The sequence below is a fragment of the Helianthus annuus genome, chromosome 14, assembly GCF_002127325.2.
Source record: "Helianthus annuus cultivar XRQ/B chromosome 14, HanXRQr2.0-SUNRISE, whole genome shotgun sequence".
Taxonomy (NCBI): Eukaryota; Viridiplantae; Streptophyta; class Magnoliopsida; order Asterales; family Asteraceae; genus Helianthus; species Helianthus annuus.
The window spans coordinates 46,169,698-46,179,989 of NC_035446.2; positions in this window are offsets into that span (position 1 = coordinate 46,169,698).

Genomic DNA, 10,292 nt, shown 5'->3' on the forward strand with positions numbered 1-10,292 from the left:
TGTTCATAAAGGATAAGAGAAAACGGAAGCTCTCTCTGACCCACTTTCAGAACAAATTTTGGGGGTATGTGGTTTGCTTTGATGATGGTAATGTCATATATATAATTATGTTTGTTTTGGTTTTTGATTTTTACTAATTGTTTTTTATCTGAGTTATGACTAAATGATGGTTGTGAATGATCTGAGCAGATGGTGATGATGATTGTTTCTACAATTGTTTCCAACATCATTGTTCCAACATCATTTAAAGTATTTTTTTGCTACTCTAATTTTGAAATTTTGAATTTTTAATTTTGAAGTGATCTACTTTGATTCTCGCTTTGTATTTCAGTCTAATCACAGTTGTTTGAAATTCATATAATCATCTACGGGTTATTTTAGGTTTGTGGATTTTAAACTGTTGATATATTCCAGCTCTGTTTTCTTCGAGCGACCAGTGGTAGAAGTATTTGTGGAGTCATAATGATTTTAGAATATGTTAATATGGATATTGATGGAATCAAATTAAACACAAAGAAAGATTACTAAATGTACAGTTAAAATAATTTTTGCTTATGACTAAATGATGTTTATAATTGACTTGGGCAGATGATGATGATGTAGAACCCACAGTGGTTCCTACTAAACGCAAAAAAGGATCTGCTACTACTGTAAGATAAGATTTTATTTAATAAGATATATAAGTAGATTCAGATTGTTCTTTCCTGCCTTTTTTGTATTAAAAGAAGCATAAAGTTTGGAATTTTGATGTATAGAATGTATACACTTCTGCAGGCTCCGATGATTTAAAGCAGCTCTTTATCAAGCAAGTTGAGGATTAAGTATATGAGGATAGGGCTACTCTTCAACAGCTGAAGAAGTGTTTTGATGTACTGCATCTTGGTCTGTTCACGAGAGACCAGGTTTTCAGAAACCTGATGGTGATGCCTTCAATACTTCCGTGGAGTTCATGGCGATTATCAAAGATATACAACGAGAAGTTTAGTACTCGATGGAGTTGAAGCTAAAAGCACTTAATTTTTGCTGTTAGATTCCTAAATTTCTTGGTGTTGTTGTTAGATTTTAAAGTTTCGTTGTTCAATACTCGATGTAATTGTTGATCTTTTAATCCTCATAATTAAATTTTAATCCTATTAGTGTTTGTGAAGCATTTTATTTTTACTAATTTTAAGGTGCATAAGTATTATTATGTAATTTTTAATATCATCTGATTATTGCAGATCGGTATTGATGTAGATGTGAAATTGTCTCTGAGTTGGATTAGATTATGTTGATGTTGAATCAATTTCTGTTACTGTATAGATCTGTCAAAGTTAAAGTTTGCCAAAAGAGAACATCTGCTCGAAATCATCATCTGCTGATCTAACGGCTGTTTGACTTGCTACTGTTGCCAACATCTGTTGTTGCCTAACAGAGCTTTTTGAAGAATTTCATCCTTTCAATTGCAAATACTCATGCATCTGTTACTTTAAATCTCTGTCAAAGGTAAAGTCTGCCCAAAGAGAACATCTGTTTACTAGTGATCTTCTGCTAATCTAACGGCTGTTTGACTTGCTACTTTTGGCAACATCTGTTGTTGCCTAACAGAGGTTCGCAACATCTTTGTCAGCTGGAGTTGTAGAAGCATGTGTTTACTATGTAGAGTATTGCTGGTCTTTAAATGAAGAGATTTTTTTAATTATTTTTTTTATGTCAGAGGTTTGAAATTTTTTTATTATTTGATAAGTCAATAGTTTTTTGAAGAATTTCCTCTCAACTACAAATACACAACATCTGCTTTTCTAAATGTCTGTCAAAGGTAAACTCTGCCCAAAGAGAACATCTGATGTGGCATAAGAAAAGCTGATGTGGCAGCCAGAGAGGCTGTCCAACAATGTTTTTCTTATGTCATTACTGCATCATAAAGCCTAATATATATAAAATCATTTTAAATTCTATCTAAAAGTCTGCCTCATCCCAAAACCTCTGCCCATATCTTTCCTTTAAACCCAGCGTATAACTTAGCAGATGTTTCCTTTGGGAAATGTATACCTTAGCAGATGTTTCCTTTGGGAAATGTATACCTTAGCAGATGTTTTGAAATTGCCGGTAATTTCAAATTCAAAATGCCTGGGGATATGTAATTTGCAATTAATGCATGTCACTCACTCACTTCTGTCTTATGGTAAATGCGTCTTATGGTAAATGAAGAGGTTAATTGTAATTATGATAACGTGTTTAATTTTATACTTTTCCCATGGAAACGCACTTTTCAAATGTTTTGCATTCAAAGCCTAACCATCGTCGCATCATATTCTTTAACAGTAAGTTAGTCTGACGATGTATTTAGTCATAACCGCCTTCATAGGGTATATAAAATACATTGGGCAGAGGCTTTCATCATTACCGGTTTCAATTTCTTTGGCTTTCAAACACGCATTTGTTTACTGCAAAATGGAAAACATCGGGTTTCAAGTGATTGTTAACGAAATTTTCACAAGGCTCTCTATAGAAGATATTGGTCGTTTGAAATGTTTTTCCAAGAATTTTTATAAGGAACTGTCAAGTCATGCATTTGATATGATGCATGCTCTCTGAAGTGGAGATTCACTACAAAAGAAACTACTCTCCTTTAAAGACACGTCAATTGTCGTTGACAACATAGTAGCTGGTAATTTGAATGTCGTTACAAGCAAAACCTTAAGTTTTCCTAACAATGTCCACCCTACCTTCTTACATATTCTATCGTCATTTAATGGATTGTTGTTAGTTTGCAATGAAGGGATTTGCTGTGGGCTGATCCTTTGGAATCCAACTACCAGGCGCTATAAGGTTTTGTCTGACGACTAATTAAATTATATTCATGATCGAAACTCTGATACAGGTGGAATTTATTTTGATCAATCCAATGATCTGAAAGTGCTGAACATCATATGTTACTGTAATGTGGCTACTGCTCGTGTTTACTCACGACGTCGTGAGTCATGGACAACAATAAATTTCGGTAGCGTAAATAATTATGGTTCAAGCGGTTATTCATGGTCTCCAGGAATTTATGCTGATAAAACCATATATTTCGTGGTTTCCAATTATTAGTATCCACTAGGTGAGAGGAACATCGTTTCTTTTGATGTTCTTTCTGAGACTTTCAGAATGCTTCGTTTTCCAGAGAGTATCGTAGTCAATCCTTGCCAAGGGCATTTTTTGACCATTGCAAAGAGGCTGCATTTGATTGTTATTGGAAAGTCTGCTGAGCTAACTGTTGATTTGCTCAGATATGAAGAAGAAGGCTGGATCAAGGTGTTTGCTTTCAATAATCCTCGTGTAGTTGATTATGTAGATAGGCGCCGAAGGACTAATATAATTGAAAACAACAAGTGGTTGATAGCAAGCATTTGGGGGGATATGGTGGAAGTTGATCTGAGCAATAAATTTTTGAAATACCTCCAACATGTTGACAACTACAATGATCCGAAAGGAGCTTTATTTATCGAGACTGCTGTTTCGCCCATTGATTAGAAATTAGTATGCTATATTTTACTGAATGCTGTTTGCTATTTTGAACTTTGTTTATTATATAGTTACCTCTGTTTGACACTTGTAGTTTTTATATAATTAGTTGTGTCAAAATTATTAACCATGTTTGTTAATTAAATTAATTAAATGAATATTTAGGTTTGTGAATTTAAAAGCTTGTAATATTGGCAAAGGTCTGTTTAAATGATGAAAGCTCTGTTGTTGTGAACAGATGTTTGAAAATAAAACAGTGGTTGATACATCTGTTGACTTTGGTCAACAGATGGTTGAAAACAGATGTTTGAAACCACTGTTGGGTTAAAGTAGAGTGTTGTGGAGAAAACTATGGTTGAAACCGCTGTTTGGTTAAAACGGTGGTTTAAAACCACTGTTGGGTTAAAATAGTGTTTTGTGGAGGTTGAAGGGGATTGAAACGATTGTTGGGTTAAAATATTGTTTTTTGGAGAAGGAACATGCTTGAATGCAAATGGTATTTCATTTACAAAATATTAATAAATTGTATATTTTTTATTTTTTATGCTCTAAATTTTAAGTATTTAAGGTTGAAGTTGAAGTTGGGGGGATATGGTTGAAGTTGATCTGGGCAATGAAGTTTTGAAATACCTCCAACATGTTGACAACTACTATGGTCTGAAAGGAGCTTCATTTATCGAGACTACTGTTTCGCCCATTGATTAGAAATTATTATGCTGTATTTTACTGAATGTTGTTTGCTGTTTTGAAGTTTGTTTATTATATAGTTGTCTGTTTGACACTTTCATATTTTATATAATTAGTTGTGTTAAAATTATTAACCATGTTTGTTATTTAAATTAATGAAATGTATATTTAGGTTTGAGAGTTTAAAAGCTTGTAATATTGGTAAAGGTCTGTTTAAATGATGAAAGCTTTGTTGTTGTGAATAGATGTTTGAAAATAAAACAGTGGTTGATACATCTGTTGACTGTGGTCAAGAGATGGATGAAAACAGATGTTTGAAACCACTGTTGGGTTAAAGCAGAGTGTTGTGGAGAAAACTGTGGTGGAAACCGCTGTTGGGTTAAAAACAGTGGTTTAAAACCACTGTTGGGTTAAAATAGTGTTTTGTGGAGGTTGAAGGGAATTGAAACGACTGTTGGGTTAAAATATTGTTTTTTGGAGAAGGAACATGCTTGAATGCAAATGTTATTTCGTTTACAAAAGATTAATAAATTGTATATTTTTGTATTTTTTATGCTCTAAACTTTAAGATTTAAGGTTGAAGTTGAAGTTGGGGGGATATGGTTGAAGTTGATCTGAGCAATGAAGTTTTGAAATACCTCCAACATGTTGACAACTACTTTGGTCAAGAGATGGATGAAAACAGATGTTTGAAACCACTGTTGGGTTAAAGCAGAGTGTTGTAGAGAAAACTGTGGTTGAAACCGTTGTTGGGTTAAAACAGCGGTTTAAAACCACTGTCGGGTTAAAATAGTGTTTTCTGGAGGTTGAAGGGGATTGAAAAGACTGTTGATTTAAAATATTGTTTTTTTGGAGAAAGAACATGCTTGAATGCAAATGTTATTTCGTTTACAAAAGATTTATAAATTGTATATTTTTTGTATTTTTTATACTCTAAACTTTAAGTATTTACCGACTGACTTATCTATTTATAAGTCTATAAATATAACCATATTCATCATTTATATTTGTTATGCATGGTTTTCTAAGAAACCACCCGTGTTTGCACGCGTTTTACCGCTAGTACTAATAAAAGAGTAACTTTAATGCCACATGACATTCTGTTGGTGCACGGAATGTCTGTTGACTACGTTTGTATTGAGTCTTAGGTCTAGAAAGGTTGTACGGAGTTGAAATTCTGATATTAGGGTTTTAGAATGTTAATTTCGCTCATAATGACAAGTGTGTCATTATAAGCGAAATCAGTTAGTTGTTATTTCGCTCATATGTACACTTAGTTGGTGATTTCGCTTTTAGGGTTAGTTAGGGGTTTCGCTCCAAGATACTAGGGGGTTTCGCTTATATGAGCACATCTATAAATACCCCATGTGTGATTTCATTTGTAACTAATTGGAGCAAAATCAGGTTATGTGCTAGGTGACGAAACTCTGTCAAAATCCATTCAGAAAGCATTAATAGAGAAGGAAATTGAAGGAAAAAGCTGTTGTTACTTTGTCTACACTTATTCCGCCTTTGTACGCAAAGATGAACTGCCTTAACTGACTTTTCGGGTCATAGAACGGTCCAACAAGTGGTATCAGAGCTCAGGACGAGGAGTTCATACTACTACAGCTTGATTCTACCAGATTCTCTTACTTCTACTCACTTCTTCTTATACTTTTCTGATTTGAACTGGTTCCTACGGTTGAAATGGACTGAATCTCGAGTATAACGTGTAAAACATAGAAATAACAAAACCTAGAAAGAATCAAGTTAAAATTCGGCTTAAAAATGGTAAAAACTACCTAAAAACTTGATTTCGCTTTTACGAACATCGAAGGGTTTCGCCTTGATTTCGCTCATAAGGACTTAGATTCACCCTAATTTCGCTCGTAGGAACACATAATTTGTTAATTTTGCTTATCAGTCATATACTGATTTCGCTTATCAGTCATATACTGATTTCGCTTATCAGTCATATATTGCTGATTTCGCTTATCAGTCATATCCTGATTTCGCTCAAGAGTACATTTTGATTTCGCTCATAGGTGATTTCGCTCGAAATCACTGTTTTTCAAAATTTCGAAAATTTTTCTAAGTGTTTGCTGATTTTTTCAGGTACATTCAAGATGGATGACATTTTCATGAACCCGTTTAGCGACATGTACGCATTTGCTGGAAATTCGGGAGATGATACATCTACAAGCAACAACAATGAGAACCCGCCAAACGCCAAGAAGAAATTATCGGATGCTTTGGAGGTTGAAAGTGCTTTCGGAACTTACAACAAACCACCGAAGTTGATGGCTATCGAGGAGTATAGTCGGTGGGCAAAGAAATTCGAAGATTGGTTGATGGCCTTTGCGTTTCTGAGTTGGAAGAGTCTCAAAAATGGATACGATAATGGAGGCAAAGAGGGTGAAACTTTATCAATATCTGATGAGATAGAGTCGTTTGTTGCTGAGCAGAAATGTGTGGCATTGTTGTTTCAATCTGTTCGTGAAGATATAATCTCTCTGATCGAATATTCTAGTGCAAAAGATCTCTAGAAAAAGTTAGAAAAGAAATGTTTAGGAAGTACTGAAATCGTGAAAAACAAAAATAAACTTCTTAGGAAAGAATTTGATTTGTTTGGGTGTTTAAAGAATGAATCAGTTTCAAAAATGATCGAGAGGTTTGGGCACCTGAAGCTGGAACTAGCTAGACATGGAATTAAGTATCCTGAAGATGAGCTAGTAGACAAATTGTTCGATTCGTTGCCAGACGAGATGGATTGGCAATATTATGCGATGATGCTGAAAAATACTATTAAGGCGCCAGAAGAGTTAACTGTAGACTTGCTGATTGAGAAACTCGAGAGTCACGAGTTGGAATTAAAGAAGACACACAAAGTTAATCACTCAGCGTACCAGCAGAACTTGGATTTGTATTATCCAAAGAGCATGATGCCAAAGAACAATTCTCCCAAAACTGCGTTTTCTGCTGAGAATGTCTCCACAACGAACAAAGAAAGTCAGAGCAGTGAATATCACAGTGGTTATCACAGTGGGTCGTCATCAAATTCAAACCAGTCTGAGGCAAAGAACTTGTTTCACTACAACATCGCTGTAGACATGAAGAATGCTCAGAATTTCAGCGAGGAATCGGCTAAGCAGCAGATGGTTTTCCTACCGTCGGTCTTGGAATCTTATGAAAGTCTTGTGGCTGGGAAGATTGGCTACACCAACCTAACAAAAGAGGACTATGATCAAATAGATCCTGAAGAAATGGAACTAATTGACATAAGGTAGTGCATGGCCAGTGCTGTTCGTCGAGCTCAACGCTTCATGGAAATAACCGGCAGGAAGTCAATTGGTGGACCATCTACGAAGTTGGGGTTTGACAAGTCCAAGGTGACATGCTTCAAGTGTAAGCAGAAAGGTCACTTCAAGCGTGAATGTAGAAACGCGTATGCTGATGAGTCTGAGAACCCGTTCCGGGAAGATTACTACAAGAAGGCGATATATCATCAAAATAAATCGGAGCCGCCAAGAATGAAGCAGATTGAAGAGAACAAAGAGAAATCTAGAGCTCTTGCGGTGATTTATGAAGATGAGGGTTATGATTGGAGTGAACTGCTACCGGAGGAAGATGCGGTTGGTTACGCTTTCATGGCAAAGAATGAACTTGTTCCGTGGAAAGACAACAGAAATGAAGAACATAAGTATAATTACAGAAGGTTGTTGGCAACAAACAGAATGATCAGAATATCTGGTATCTTTTCGGAAGCAAAGAGAGCAAATAGATGGGATCCAGACAGAGAGTGTTATCTTGACCCATATGGAAACATTGCTATTGACCACAACACTCTTGATCTAGAGGCCATAATCAAAGAGTTAAAAGATGAAGATGATTATTGGCAGAATAAATGGTGGGGAACAGGAGACGAGAAAGAGAAAGAAGAGAAAGAGAAGAAGGAGAGAGAAGAGAAAGAGAAGTCAAAGAAGGTTGATACCGGGATCATTGACACTACTCAGGAGTTGACTGCTGAAAATCTCGGAAAGATGGTGTAACACCCCAAATTTCGCATGTCATATTATAATGTTATAATCGCAATACTTTGACGAAAAGAAATGGTAAACATGAAATTTTACTATTTTTAATATTTATAGCATTTAAGCAAATCCAAAATCTTATATATGTATTAAGATTTACCAAGTTAGTAAATAGAAATGAGATAAAGTGATATGTCCTAAAAGATGGGGGGTTAAGAATGAAAGTTTTATAATTAAAACCTTAAAAAAATGCCCAGTGTTTTAGTCTGGGTGTGTGCGATCGAGAGAAGGGAGCCAGGAGGAGCTTCTCCTTCAAAACCCTAACCTACTAAATTCAATCAAATTGAAGGTGAAACCTGTGGTTAATCCAATGCATGAGTTAGGAATGTTCATTCCCTAAGTGAATTTCACATCAAGTAAGTTTAATTTCATGATTTAGTGATGTTTGATGAAACGGGTTTTGTGTAATCCGTGATTAAATGTGTGATTTAACATGAATTCTACATAACATGATCATATAGAAGTTGTTTTATGAGCCATTTTGATTACATTGATAGTTTGGAGCAAAACCCACTTGTAATTGTAGGAAATTAGAGTTAAGAAAAGTTATGGAATGAATTGTGTGATGTTAATGTTAAATTGTGTTATAGAATGTGGTTTTGATGGGTATTTTAGTATAAGTCATATGAATTAGGGTTATGATATTGATTGTGAAAGAATCATGTTTACCCATTGATGAAATAAGATAAATGTGCTATAATTACTTGTACTTCATGCTTTATAAATAGTATGCACGCCATGTGTTCGATGAAATGCATAAAAATGTTTTAGTTGAAATTTGACATGAACTCTCGATTTAATGGTGATGTAAATAAAATATGGATGTATGTGTAATTATATAAGCCATGATGACTAAATCAAGATACTTGTGTGAAGTAATGTTTACGAAAGCTAAAGTATGAAGTTATGACGTTAGGCACGAAGAAAGAAGAAGGCGCAAGTCACTCGAAGTCACAAGCATCTCAAGATCACGATAAGTTCATATGAACTTTATTTACTCTATTAGCAGATTTATGAATGATAATATTTGGTACTATGAATTAGTGTACATTTCCATTATGGATCATGATTGACTAGACGCAAAGAGCTTATATTGTGAAATGTTCAAAAGATGATGTTGTAATGAATATGAAATGAACCGTCTAAATGGGTTGGAATGATAAGTGAAATGATTGTTGGAATGTTTAGAAATTGACTTGTTTATAACGGGTCAAATGATGTAAGTATGTCGAAATGTATGGTATGTAGCAATTCATTATAAATGAGTCGGAAAGTGGTATGTTGGATGTTTCCGAATGAAAGTAAACATGTTAGTAAAGTACCATGCCATGATAACGGGTCGAATAATGATAGGTAATTAAAGGATTCGAATTGTTATGCATTACGACTAACAAATGTTTTGTTGTTATGAATGATAGGTAAATTCCATGTATAATTACGGCGCTCTTGGACCGAACACACACACAATGTCGACTTTTATGCGCTTCCGGCTTAAGTTGCTTATTTTAAATGAGTCAAATTACCATTTTGAGTAGTAAATGATTAACTAGTAACTAGTACAATAGTAGTAGTTTGAAGTTTAAACTTTGTTTTAAATAGTTCGGATTTAATGTTTTGATGAAATATGTAAGGTTCTAAATCTTAGTACATTTTGTAAGTGTCGTAGAATGTATTTTGATTGATTATGTTAAAAAAGCAGGAAATCGTCTTCCTTACGAATGGGTCATGTCAAAATTTTTCTAAAACTGGTATGAAGTTTATGTTATTTATTAAATGTTGAAAAGTGGGCGTTTAAAGTTGGTATCAGAGCCGAGGTTTGAGAGATTCAAGTATTAGAGCAAAATGCTTGAACTCAAACCAAAAGCTCGTATGAAGGTGTGTTCGTTCCGCGGCGCTATGCAAGTAAGTAAATAATAAAGTTGATACGTTTATAGTTAGAAATGAAAAGAAATTTATAGGTTATTGTTTTGAAACTGAGATTTAAGGTAAATAACGATGTTAAGTGGGTCCGTGTTTGAATTACGGACCCGTAGGAAAAAGAAT